Below are 14,896 nucleotides of genomic sequence, written 5' to 3'. Positions count from 1 at the left end.
TATGAATAAAGTGATAGAAATAAAACCAATATTTAAGTGTAATGACTGATAACGCGGTTAACATCAGCGGTAGTATACAGGATAACAATGCAAGGTGAAGTTTCAAACTTGGACAGAGTTAAACGAGATATTTGGAGAACTGCAGACCGGCTTTAGAATCACCAGAATCACAAATGATGACCTGTTTGTAATCGCTCAGTGTATATACGTATAAAGTTTCTTTGTCGATGCGATTGTTGTAAAAATGGGCTCTACCACAGCTCTGAAGGAGCGGCGAAAACCTTTACAGGACGCGCTTAGTAATGGCTGCCTAGGTATGTCCTCGGTTCTTTTAAATGCTGCACATGCTGAAAAACAAATGCATACGCTACACGTTCTGTGCAGGTGGCGCCATCTACAGGGCATCACCAAAGGCGTAGCCCTAACCCAAGGCGCGAAATATAAATAATTGTTTCTCTCACCACTAGCGCCAACGCGCAAAAACAGTATGTGCATTTTTATAATTTTTTTTTATGGAAAGCGTTTGATACTAGAAAAACTTTGTTTTCGGAACCTAAGCTTTTGATGCTAGGGTCAACGCAATGTTGACACATGTACACCTTAACATTGATGTTCATGTCTGTGTTATTCACATAACAGGAGTGTGGAATAGCATAATAAGCTTAGCGGCTTGGTGTTTATTATATCTTAGCTGAATCGCCTAGATGCTGCCGACTGCAGTATGCTAAACGAGTATTCGCTTTCTTGCATAACAATAAATACATGAAATTCATGGTCATTGCCAGGAAGACAGTAGATCGAAATAGCTAGCATAACAAACATGAAGCTAACAAACAGGGAAGCAATTCCGCTGTCTGCGATTACCAACGGCATTATAAGCAGGGACGAGGGAAATCCCGCAGTGGAGCTTTGCATATTACCGAATCATCGGCACAGATGTCACCGATGCACGAACACCTTTAGTACCCGTATGAAGGGTAGGCGCCATGCTCAACGGACTGCGACTACCTTCTGCAAGGTGACACCGTTGGCGACTTCGAAAAACGCAAACGTTACTGTCCTTTTTCAGATGCAAGCAAAGGCTGCGTGCGGAGTGGGTTGGCCTGTGCTTTCCACGTTGTCACTGCGAGATGCAGCATAAAGTTCTGCAGGCGAGAAATGAGGTGACTTTTTCACGAAGCAGTCAAACTTCGCTATGGGACCGATTTGCATCTTGCTGCCTCCTCCAGGCACCAGTGATGTGACTGGAAAGCTTTGCCATATTTTACGTCACCTTAAATGTAAGTTTTCTTAATTTTCAAAATTCCATATTAAGCTACCCACGCAGTGCAGATTACAAATAAGAATGAGTCAGTGTTGCAAATATATCGACTTTTTTTTTCATAGTAGCCTCAAAAGGCGATAGTTCACGGTGACCAGAACGGCGCGAGCTCACAGCCTCACGTTACACATGTATAGTATACTGCTTCTGCAAGGCTGTGTTGCTGCACCAACACCAGCGACATCACTAATAATACTAATAATAACAATAATAAAAAAATAAATACAATGTTTATTACAGTGATAGGCAAGTTACTGATGTAGATTACGAATAAAAGACGCGATACGTCGGTACCATGAAGTACACCTGAAGTTACGCTGGTGAGAGTGGGATGCTAATTATTGGCCGTGGTAAACTGCTTTCGTCCTTTGAGAAAATTTTCAAGCCACCGCGTCAAGGAAGCAGGAAAGCCAAGTGACGATAATTTTAGAAGCAGGTGGTTATGTGCTACACGGTCATATGCCTTCGAGAAATCTAGAAAAATAGAGTGAATCACAAGGTTTCCATCCATGTAAACTAATAAATTGTGGGTTAATTCAGCAAGCTCTGTCTCGCGTGACAGGTGTTTGCAAGGTACGCGTTAATGAGCGTAACAATAATGTTTATTAATTCGAGGTAAGTCATCACTTTGCTTGATATGATGTGTTCTAAATGTTTCGAAGGGATACTTGTTAGTGATATATGACGAGAGTTAGCTGCAACGGTCCTGCTGCCTTCTTTGAATCTAAGAGTAACTTGTGCCTTTTTTATTACTTGAGGTAGAAGCATCATTTACACTAACTATAGAACAGAACTGTTCTGCAAAGGCACCAGCAGTGTTCGAGACATCACGATTTTCATCAACAAGATATGCATCTTCGGCGCTGTTGTTAGAAAAGTGAGAGCGCACGTAGCTCCTGAAATATCTTGAATTACGTGTCATGCTGGCTTTAATACGTTCGATATGGTCGTAGTGATCATTGTTATAATAAAATGTGCAAAGACAACGACAGCGCCCACATTCAACATTCCACTTATCGAGGCATGTTTGCCCCGCTGTTCTGTGCGCACGGTCTTTCAGATTTATCGCTGTTTTTAGGTCTTTAGAAAACCAATGAAGAAACCTTTTTAACCTTTTTATAGGTACGAGTATGCGCATTGCATTTTCAGTGACTTTCGTAAAGCAAATAACCTGTTCATGAACATCAGGTGTCCCATCTACGAACGACCAGTCGGCGTTTTCGAGATAAAAGATACAAGCTGACGTATACTCCCAAAGGGAAAAGTTGCAGCTGCGCTTCGTGTTGTCATCGAAATTTACGCTGCGTTTCTGTGCTGCCAGAGTTAAAGAAAAATTAAAAAGAGGGTGGAACTTGTCTGGTGCAACCTTATGAACGTTGCTCCTCATGACGGAAACAGTATCAAGAATAACAATACAAAGATCTAGAACGTTGACACAGGAGTTCGCAGTGAAGTTTAGCTGTTGCATGGAATCAAAATAGATAAAGTCAAGCAAGGACAGACATTTTTGAGAAATCTAAAAAGGAATTTTGCCAGACAGTATTATTAATTCATGAAATGGCGGGTACATTAGGGTCTCCATTAATTAACATTTTGGGGTTATTATGTGAAACAATATTTCATTTGATTTCAATCCGCCTTTTGCGACACCGAACTGCGCATGCGCAGCGCCCTAGTGGTTGAGGACCGAAGCAATTTGGCAGGCGTATGGCCAGACTCGACTCTGTCCTGTGAGTGAGTGGAGTGCGGCCGTGGCAGGCGCTGCACTTGTCCGTTGAATAGGGCGCCAGCCATTTCCCTTAGGCTCTACCGGCACATATCCGTGTCTTGCCGTTCTACACGGTTTACACCGACGTACATCGCGACGACGCCTGCCCGTCCAGCGGGCACACCTCCACTCTAGCGCACGTGCTCTGGGAGTGCGGGTCGAGATACCCCAAGATCAGCGAAGAGGAGGGGAACTCGCGTCTGCCTGGCCCCGCTCTAGACGAGCGAATCCTGGCTGTCCGGCGTGCCCGTGACCGGGCCGGTGGGCTAGACCTGCCAGTCCCGAAGTGGGACTAGCCGGGTGCACGACGAGTTCGCGTCCTCGCCGTACCTCCCATAAAGTTCTTTCACTCACCTGTTAGCCTTGCCTTCCTCGCTGCCGCGCGCTCGGAACGCCTTTCGCACATTATTGCCATCGAAATTTGGCGCGATGCCAATGTCATGCTGCACCTCCCATGACCATCCCAGCAGGGCAATGCGGATTTTCCGGTTTCCGTTGGTAAAACGCGATCGACAGCGCCGTGAAGCCTAGATTAGGGCTGCACTTTGTGACAGGTATGTATTGGCACATGCAATTTACCTCTCTGTTTTTGTCATTACTGACTCATACGAATAATCTCGACGAAGACGCAAATGTATGTTTGAGCCAGCGAAACAAATTTCGATCTCTGAGCTCGCGCGACCTGGTTGAGTGAAACGAGAAGCGTTTTTTTTTTTTTTCGTCTCTGTGCGTCCGTCGTTAGAACGCCATCATTTGGCAACTTCACACCGGGCCCACTTACAGCTTTATAAACGCTCAGCGAATGCGCGTGGTGTCTGCGTTATCTGTCGGAACCAAGCTCACCCGCACTGCCAGGCTGACGTGTGAAACAGCTTGCACTGTGGAAGTATAGCTGATGGTGCTAGTTCGAATCGTTGCTAGTTGTCGTTTGGTCATTCTTGTCGGCACCAAGTAAAGTAATATTTACTTGCGCAAGCCTTTTATGTTCGTTTAGCGAATCGGGACGTAGTACGGTGTGTAGTATAAGGCTCATTCTCCTGTGCGGCATTTCTGGAGTCGTGTGGCGCGCCTTATTGCGTAACTGACACATTTCAGGGGGGCCTTCGCTGTCGCCCAGACATCTGGACTTCATACTGACACGTGTACTTGTTTATTTTTTTCGGGTGACCGCTTTTCACCGTCAAAGAAATGTTATGGCACAGCGCGGGATGCACCCGCATCTACCGCAAGTTTCTCGAATGTTATCGATCGTTCTATCCGCTGTCTGTTATCACCGAACTTATGTAATCTGATTACTCGCGACGTTCGATGGCTCATGCATAAAAGCTGATGCGCTTGACCCGCTCATCAGATTTTGACGATCGCCGACTGTACTCGCCGCTATCGTTGTGCTTTAGGTGTAGCCTGTTTTTGTGTGCACAGGTTCGGCCAATAAAAGCTAGTTTCGTCATTCACAGTATTGCTACCATGTTTTTTGCCGTCACTACTACGGGACAATGCCGACGCTGTTTATGTACACGCACCGGTTCAAGAAAAGAACGCGGTCGACCGCTATGTTCGTACCGCGGCGTGTTCTAAGACAGGCGCCCCACAAACCGATATTGGTCATTCTGACCATTATTTGGCATTTTAGCAAATGTGCACAAACTTTATGTGGGTAAATAACGTATGAAACTTGGCATTCTGTTGGCCTCCCCATTGCCTGTGTGTGTATGTACGCCTGGCACATGGCACACCATAAAGCAAGACATGCAGTGGCGAAACGTGATATTCGCCTCAAGAACTACACCTCATGCCGTATTCGAGTCAAGCGTTTTTTGTGCGTACTCATACTGTTTAATTACTTGTTCACTTTACGCCCCAGGTGCAGCGGTTTCAGGTCAAGGAGGAGCTTGTACGGCGTTGCCGAAGCTCTTTTTCTAGCCGTTCGTCATGCTGAAGAAACCTCCGAGCACAAAGCATTCACCACTGGGCTCGATGGCTAGCTGACGATGACAAAATATGATGGCGCGTACACGTTGTTTCGGTCTTGTCTCACACGCTGCTCATTTGGTCGCGAATCTCGCGTGGGGCGGCTGACGCGGCGCGCAGCGGCGCCTACCAAATTGTTTCTCGTGGCCACCGCACGATGGAGCCACAATACGTCGCAGAAGGCGGATTGATGCCAGGATAAAACCAAATGCAGCAGGAGTTACGTCAGGTGCTACATAGAATGCACCAAGCAACAGCCGTTCACCACTGAACAGTGCATGTCTATACAAACAGCTTCATTAGCGCTCGCTAAATCCAAGCGACGGACGCATCCTATCTCGCTGTGAACAGCGATAAGGACGCCACCACCTTGCTGCTTCCAGGAGAAATAATGTCCATTGTTGGAACCTCAGTGCTGACACCCGTTATTGCAATCGCACCGCTGGCACGAGTTGTTGCAAATGGGTCGCAAGCCCCAAGGGTAGCGTTGGCCTGGCGGCCTGGGGCACAACTGGAAGCATCCGAAGGTCCGAGCAAAGCATGAGTCGACTGCTAACAGAACAACTTGTTTATTCCAGCATCGCAAAAGAGCGGCCGGTCAGGTCGACCGAAGTGGAGAGACGGGAGAGCACGTTACTCAACAGAAGAAATCGGAGCCTCTCTCCTTCCTGGCGTCCGGGGGCAGCTGCTTTTATACTCTAGGAGTTGAGGGCAAGAGGGAACGTCACAGGACGAGACCACGTGACAGCGGGGCACGGACACGCTGAGAGACATGTTGAGACGAGTGTAGTGACGCATCCGCCGAGCCGGCGCCGGTCAGACCTCCTCGCTTCACACTTGGGGAGCTCCTCTCCCCGGCTGCCGCGCTTTGACAAGCGTGGGCACACACACACACACACACACACGCACACGAAGACACGTGGCACTGAAACATGCCTGGACGCGCTTGGCGGGGAGGCGTTGCGGCAGCTTCGAACGGGCCAAAATGTCCGCCGCTTTGAACGAAGCCCCCGCGTCCGTTGCATCCGCGCCGGCTATACCGCGCGTCGTAGGCGAAACGTAACACCATCCTTACGAAAGACGTTATAATACGGAGTAAAGTACAAAGTAGATGCTTTTTGAGGTAAAAGTCAGATTTCAATAAAAGCTATTAGCGAATGAGCAGAAGAAACAATACTTGAAAAAAAAAACTCATTCACTTTTGTGCGTAAGCCTCGAACATTTTGGAAACGTCTGCTGCGTCATTAACACGTCCCACACATTTTTTCTCGTGTTTCACTGCCTCCTGCTCTTGCTGCTCCTCACACAAGATCATGTTGTGGGAGTCTACTACGAAACGGCTTGAACAAGCAAGGCTTTGCGATAGAGAAAAATCACTGCGACGATTGAAAGTGTCATCGGACACCTGGACGTGGAATGACGCATGCGTATCGTGTTTCGTCTTTAGTCGTTTAACAGACGATGGTGTCGAGTAACAGCAGATAGATGGGCAGCGAGTTGCGAACTTGCGTCTGGCGAGAGCTACGATACGAAAAGCGTTTTCGGCCTCGCTAATGTTTAGCGTCAACGAAAAACGTGGTGTCAGGTGAACCGATACTCGTCGTCTGCAACCGCTTATTTGCCGCTTCGTTGGATCCAGGTACACCAGCAGTCAGCGCCTTAAAGGAGGCTGGCTGACGATGGGCAAAGTACTTAACTGACTAAGGCTTAGACATAGTCGCTGGTCCCAGCGCACACATAGCATTTAAAGCTGAATAATAATAATAATAATAATAATAATGATGATGATGATGATGATGATGATGATGATGATGATGATGATGATGATGATGATGATGGTGCTGGTGGTGGTGGTGGTGGTGATGATGATCAAACAAATGTTTATTATAGTGCCTAGGAACAGCTACGGAACCTTAGTACTGGAGCACTTAAAGGCTAATACGCAAGAGAAAATGTACAGAGAAGACAAATGTGGTAGACAAACAAATCGGGAGAAAACAACCAGGCGAACGTGAAAGAGAGTTAATCACACAACATGAAATATGTCAATACAGGCAGAATACTTATCGGAAATGTTTTGAAGTCGAGCCATACGACAGCAACTACTGCAACAAGCCTACGCAGGAAACGCTGAAAGCTACCTGGTACACTTCTCGGGCAATAATAATAATACTAATTATACTGAATCACTAAATCAACAATGTTTATTCAACGTCCGCAAGAACAACCCTAAGGTCTGAATGCTGGCGCAGGGTAAAAAAACATACAAATACCAACTCAGGGGAAAAAACATGAGCTTTAAAACGACAATTATGGAAAGGAACAGTTTACAATCAACAAAAGCCATGGTGAATTCGCAGCGGAAAATGGCAGAAAGAACACGAACAATGCGTGAGAGCCAATAAAAATAAGCTAAACAGACCAGCTTTTAGGTTATATATGTGCCCAGAAAAAAAAAAGAGTATAATACTGGCGTACAAGTAATCTAACGAAAATATAATGTACAGGTTTTAACAAAAGAATACAAGGGCAAAAGAAAAAGATGCATTCACAGAAAAGCCATTTAGGCATAATACTGGCGCACAACAAAGGACATGGAAAGTTGCTAAAACAAGCTCTTGTTGATCGACAAAGGTAAGGGAAACCGAAAATGGACAGAAGATTAGCGAACAAGTACAATGAAAAAAAAACGGTACAGCTAGTGGCACAAACGTAAGGGAAAGTGAATAAAGAAAGGGGAAACGATGCATGTAAAATACATGTAAATGCAACGCACCAAGAACATTAAATGTACAAGAAAAAAAAAAGAAGCCGCTGAAACATTAGACACATCGCCAGGCGAGCTGGCTGAAAATGCACTCAATCACACGCGAAAGAGACGTATACAAAAAAAAGAACTAACACGCGACAATACGAAGCTGCGAACCGAACGATGAAAGTGACTGATGAAAAATCAGAATCAGTGATATAGGTATTATATAGATTTTGGCTTCTATACACAGACGAATGTTTGCTGTGACAAGAAGGAACAAAGTATGGTCGGTGCTCCCTTGTGACTTTGTGAGGAATCCGAAGCGCGCCCTCATTAAGTAGCTCAGCGCAGTTCAGGTTTCCGTATATACGTACAAAAACAGAAAATCTGCACGAATACGTCGGCAGATGAGGGACGGTATAGTGAGGGTAAAGTGCAAGCGCTGCTAGACTAACGAATACCAGCGCAAGGACGATGGCGGTAAATTGCTACGAACTTTTTTTGTACTCTTTCAAGCCTATAATTGTGGGATTTAGAAGCTCCATTCCGCACCACGGACGCGTATTCGAGTTTGGGAAGGCACATCGCCTGATATAGCATTAGAAGAGGAGTGGAAGATTTGAATTCGCGCGAGAGGTGGCAAACAGAGCCTACAGAGAACGGAGACCACGCATAGCAATGTGCTCAGTAGGAGATGAAAAGTTTAAGCAGGCATTAGAGAGTACACCGAGTTCATTGACCTCAGCAACCCTCACTACTAAGCGGAAAAGAGTCCACAGAATAAGAAAAGGAATACTTTCGGTTTTACGAGCAAAGGTCATAATTTTGGTCTTAGGGCCAAACGATGAAATCTTCCTTAGCTCAGGAAGGAAGCCTTCATTACGGTGAGGGTACTTTATGTCACTCTGAAAGCTTCCTTACTGAGGGGCCCTCGGTGAAGGCTTCCTTGGTGCTTCCTCAGCGTAAGGTAGCTTCAAAGCTACCTTCATGCGTCCTTACGCCGCTCCTGGCCCTGCACTAGCGCTTCATCTCACTACTTAGCCACGTGATGTTTGCTTGCGCATGCGCGCTGTCGCCGGTCTGCGGAGACGCGCGAACGTCTTGCCAGGCATGTTCGTTCAGTCACACGTGCGGCATGAAAGCGTTGCTAGGCGTTGCACGACGCCGGCGTGCCAGCGTTGTTGGAGCACATAAAGTTTTGCGCTGTAATGCGGTCCTTTTTTTTTACGTTTAGTAAACAAAACTAGAAGAAAGCGTCCACGCATCTCTACATTTGCTCTTCAATTTAAATATTGTGCGACGATAAAGCATTTCTTTATTGAATAATGGTGTTCGCGTAAAGCTTTTAAGAGATCACCTAGAACCCAGTCGTGCGGCAACCGTTCGTTACGTGAGGACGGCCGAAGGGAGCTTGCGGAGTCAGCTTGCTTCCTCCTTCGCTGTAAGGAGGCCTCACGTAACGTGAGGAAAAAGGAAAGTTTCATTGTTCGGGCCTTAAAATCGTTAGGCTAAGATGATGATGATGACGAAAATAATAATAATAATAATAATAATAATAATACACTGTTTTCTCACCTGACGCGCTAACTTTTCAAGTCCGAATAATCATCCTACACTTCCGTCACTCAGCTTCATATGTAGTCGTACCGACGTCCTCGTTATATAGGAAATTAATGGAAATAATACATGTATTTACTAGCTTCTATATCAGTCCGAATTCTAGAGAATACTATCGGGAAACATACACGCTCTCACGTTCCTGCCTCTTTCAGCAGACACTCGCCGCTCCAGAGAATGTAGAATCTTTGCCACTGTGAGTTTCTCCATGTGTGTTTCCATGTGTGTCCAAAACGTGTTTTCTTCTTTCTCTTCCGAGCTTCGCACTTTCGCTTGAGCGTTCTTTCTAGCTGAACTGCCGCTCTTGTGTTAATACACTTTCTCTCTCCTTCCGTACACGTATACGCTCAATTGTGTGTTACTGCTGCATTGCTGTTAATCTTACAGTTCCTTTTTTCATTCTATTTTTTTATCCGTAACTTTTAGTCCTAGTTGCTTAACATTTTCACCTTTTCTTATTTTTAACTTTCAGTGCATTAGCGCCCAGACCCCAGTGTTGTTCCTGGGCACATTAAGTAAATTATTGATTGATTGATTATTATTATTCTAGCTACACTCTTCACCTGTGTTCTAACACTTTTTTTTCTGTATACTCTGTCTCTTCATTGTGTGTTATTGCTGTATTGTTTCTCATTACGTAGCTATATATCCAGTTCTTTCTTGTTTATTACTCTAATTGTTTTATCACATAGCTTTTTGCTGCAGTCGTTTCACATTTCTACTTTATGTTTGTTTGTCTTTGTTTTTCTGTGCACAAGTGCGCAAACCTCAGCGTCATTCCTGGGCACGTACAATAATAATTGATTAATTGATCTTGTCTTGTTTCCTGCACCCCGGAAGGAAAATACAAGATGTTACAACGGTGGTGAACAGAATAGATAGCCTCGCAGTAATCATCTTTGTGCGTCCGGGACTACAAGTTTAATCGCAAATATAATAATAATAATAATAATAATAATAATAATAATAATAATAATAATAATAATAATAATAATAATAATAATAATAATACGGTTAGACACTCATGCGAGCGATATGTATAAATGAAATGCAACAATACACTCTGTACACTAATTACAGTACAACGTAAAGCACTAACTTGACCGAGGAAGTGCTCGTGCGATAAACAATATACAGGGTGTCGCAGCTAACCTTAGCCAGAGTTTATGAACATGCGAATTCCACGTAGTTGGACAGAACCAAGGTAATGTTGTTCACCGTCGCTTGGAGATACTCAAATTATTTTTTGCATGCCGCTTAATTAGATAACTAATCTCATAATTAATCAACTCCTAAAGTATTATAATTAGATAAAGAGTGTCAATGAGAAAATTGCAGAGCGACATGAAAAACTCCCGATACAACTTTCTGTTGCTCAATACGTGCCACATAACAGTGTTTTTCCGAGCGTGAAAGAAGTCCGCAAATGCATGCAAAGTGTCTCGAGCGGCCAGTCACGCGGAAATTTTGCGTACATTCGCGGGCTCCTTTCATGCTTGAAAAAACACTTATGTGGCACATATTAAGCAATAGAAAGCTGTATCAGGAGTTTTTCATGCTCTACGATTTCCTCATTTACACTTTTCATCCAATTCTAATATTTGAGAAGTTGATTAATTAATCAATACACATTACCTCATTAGGCGAAATGAAAAAAGATAGTCTGAGTATCTGCAGGCGGTGGCAAACAACATTACTTTGGTTCTGTCCAGCTACGTGGCATTCGCACGTTTTTAAATTCTGGCTAAACATAGCTGGGACACCGTGTGGAGAGAACGGTATCCAAAGCGAAAAAAGCAGAGCTATTACAGGCACATTATTGTTGCAGGTATAAAAAAAAGGGGGGGCGTAATGAATTCGTCACTCTTTATGATGCAGATGCTCATTATCGGGCACTGGCTGTGCACTTAAGTTAAATGTGACGAGCTGAGCACATTGTAGATGATTCGATAATGCAGCTTCAGTCACCGACACCACAGAGCATTGGGGACACGTTAAAGATTCTCTGGCAGCCCCAATTGATCCAGAGTCCCCCACTACGGCATGCCTCATAATCAAATAGTGGTTTTGGCATGTAAAACCCCAGATGGAAGACATCCAATCCCACTATGTGCTGGCTGTCAGATTCCACATGCGCGCATGGACGCGGAAAGCCAGCATGGTTAAAGCAACTGTTGGCACAAGCGGGGTGTCCGAACAACGGTTTCTCGAAAAGCGCCGGTCGTCGAATTGCCAGCTTCCGATGGCAAAGCTCACTTCCGTTTCACCGTGCAGAAAACGAGAACACTCGGACATATCGGACAACAGCATGCGGGTGCGTTCGGACAACGTCTCGGAGTTTCGTGATGGCTTATCTGCTCATCGCCATGAATCGCAGTCAAAGGTAACAATTTACGCCAATCAACATCATTCCCTGCGCAGTCTATCCACAAATAAAAAAATCGGTCTCATGCCACTTGAAAACACATGCACTAACAAGCATAAAATAAGGAAGGACAAGCCGAAAGTGCAGGCACAAATGCACACTGAATGTTTCGAGCTTATCCTCAATTTATGTGCGACTGTTGTATGTACTGCGATGTCCTAAAGAAACACTAAATTAGAATATTGGTTGGTATATTGATTGGCAAATGACACATTTCGAATATCCAGAAGCTCAGGCTTACCATGACCAGAAGCTTTGCGAATCAAAAAAAGGCGCAAAATGCGAAAGACGCGCGGCGACGCCACCTTAAAGTTCCCGCACCAACTACCACTGACGTCATTTGACAGCGTCTGCTCGAGTCTAGTAAATTGTTCACTGTTTCTAGGCTTCATGCGAGGGGAGCTTGGCGCTTACGGTTGTGCCGGCAAAATACGACTCTAAAAGGCGCCCAGCATTTGTAGAAAAACAGAGGCGGTGCCAATTAAAGACCACGCCGGATCTCATCAGCAATGCTTTATTGTCGCACATCCACGATATATAAACGTTGAATCACAGCGTCAAGTGTCAGAATTCAAAGTGTTTACATTTGTACACATTTGTACATGAAAAAAATTATAAATACTTGAGTTCGTTCTGCCACACAATTAACAAAAATGCGAGAACAGTGACACGCGACGCGCAGACAGGTGGAACACACAAAACTCAAGCACATATAGTTCGCTGAAAGAAAATAAACCATTACAAAGAAGCACACGCTAGAGCTAAAAGAAAGGGCGCGTATGCGCTAGGCAAGAAAATGCTAACACTGAGGTCCACAAATCGAGTATTTATTCGCTAAGATTGCAATAATTAAACGCCATGGACCTTTGTTTGCTTTTCTGCATGATCACGGGCGATTTTACATTCCATCCGACATTTTTAAGACCTCGCCGAGGTGCCTCAATACCTCATGAAAGGCAAGGTCCTTTAACACATACAAAGCACACAGTGCTTCAAGACGGCGGACAAACAGTGAACAAGTGCACACACTGAGACAGGGGACACATTGAGACAGAGGACACACCGAGACAAGGGTCACACAGAGACAGGGTACACACGGAAACAGGACACACGGAGACAGAGGACACACAGAGACAGAGGACGCGCAGAGACAGAGATAACACAGAGACAGGACACACACACAGCAGAGACAGGGGACACACAGAGAACGCAGGCCACGAGAAATTTTCATCCTTTCGTCTGCGAAAACATGATGCACACAAAAAGCAGTCAAGATTGTTACGGGGCCCTTCAACAACCGCTGAATTTTCAGCAGCTATCTTCACAGCGACAAATAGCAAACTATGAACAAGCATTAAAACCACAATGACAATAAATATGTACATGATCATGAGCAGGGCCGGCTTCCGCCGACACTGCAGCATGCGCGAATGATCCTTGTGAAACTGATCAAGGAATATATCGCAAAAAAAAAAAATGCGAGACAACGTTGCACACCCAAACGAAAGCATAAACGCCGCAAAATTAAACCAGTGCGAAAAAATAAATTGGTCTCAGTCAACATACATTTACAATGCAAATGAACGTGCTACGTCCAAACGAAAAAAAAACGAAAACATTGTGATAAAGCGTCTGAACTACAGTTAGTGTTACAAGAACAACAAATGTAACAAAAAGAAGGCTTCTTCGTGTACTCCAGCTATGAACCTATAGAACATAAACCAGGTTTTAGGCATGTCGAAAAGGGCTCAGTTCATCAAGTTAGGTGGTTATTTAAAAGGTAAAGCAAACAAAACTAGTTAATATTTACAATGGCAGAACTTTTAGTGAAGTATAACTGCCTGTTTTTGCATTGTTTAAACAGACGAGGCATGAGAAGCCCTTTGTTGAGTGCTCCAGAGGAGTTGTTTATGCAATTCCCTTGCACCCTTGTGGGCAGCTCTACATTGGTCAAACTGAGCGTTGTGTGAGTGACCGTTTAAGGGAACATGCGCAAAAACTAAAGAAAAAAATGGCTGTGGCTTAGCTAAGGTTAAGCCGAGGATGCGAAGCATACTAGCCTTTACTTTAGTTGTTGAACCACTGTTTAGCCTGGTTAACTGCTGTTGCTTGGCTTGGCGAGTTAGGCCGCAGTACCATCTGTGCGACCGCAGGCGAGCGCACGAGCTGAGACCCGGCTATGTAGCTACAGGGCCGCAAGCGAGCGCACGAGTTGAGCCTCCGCTTTTGCAGCTGTTATGACGTCATATGGTAGCTACGCGGCCGCGCGCGGCGCAGCAAGGAAGAGCGTGGTTGTGCGGCTAGTATGCTTCGCATAAAAAGAGGATAAGGGCGCACATTTAGTGGCTCATGTTACCGCGTGTGGCTGCGACGCTCGATTTTCTGCGACAACTATTCTTGGCAGGAGCGGCAACGCGTCTTCCAGGCTCGCTCTTGAGGCCTTCTTTATCAAGAAGAATAGAGATAGATGTGTGAGTGAGCCTTCCATCACATTAAGGCCGATCCACACGACGGACCAAATTGCTCTTATGGACCGCGGTCCGCGCATCACGTGATAGGACGTCACCAGTTCCTGCGTACCGCCGTTGGCCCGCGCAAGACCGCGGCCCTCGCGGTCCAACAAATCACCGAGGCTTTTCCCGCTTTCGTTTTGGCGGCGGACCGCATGCAAACCGCAGCGATTTTGGCTTAGCCAACGAATGTTGTCCGGCAACAGAGTGTCTTCAGCCAAATCCAATCTAGTTTTCGGCTCAGCAAAAGCCAGTCAAGCCAGTAGTTTCATGTCCGCCGTTCCGCCTACACGTGCGTGCAGCAGACATATTTTTTAAACACCGTGTCCTCTTGGAGTGACGAGGAGGTTTTTTCATTTTGTATACCTCGTTGAGCAGTTCCCGGCTTTGTGGGGCTCGAGCCGGAATGATAACAATGATAACACTCTGGCCGAGAGTGTAGCTGGTTGGTCTGCCCTGCTGTCTGCTATGCGATCCGCCGTGTGGATGTGCTCTGCGCCGGACCGGACCGCGCCGGGCCGTGACGTCGCAT

The sequence above is a fragment of the Dermacentor albipictus genome, chromosome 1 (assembly GCF_038994185.2).
Source record: "Dermacentor albipictus isolate Rhodes 1998 colony chromosome 1, USDA_Dalb.pri_finalv2, whole genome shotgun sequence".
NCBI classification, from domain to species: domain Eukaryota; kingdom Metazoa; phylum Arthropoda; class Arachnida; order Ixodida; family Ixodidae; genus Dermacentor; species Dermacentor albipictus.
The sequence above is the reverse complement of the archived record's forward strand: the minus strand, read 5'-3'. Positions refer to the sequence as shown.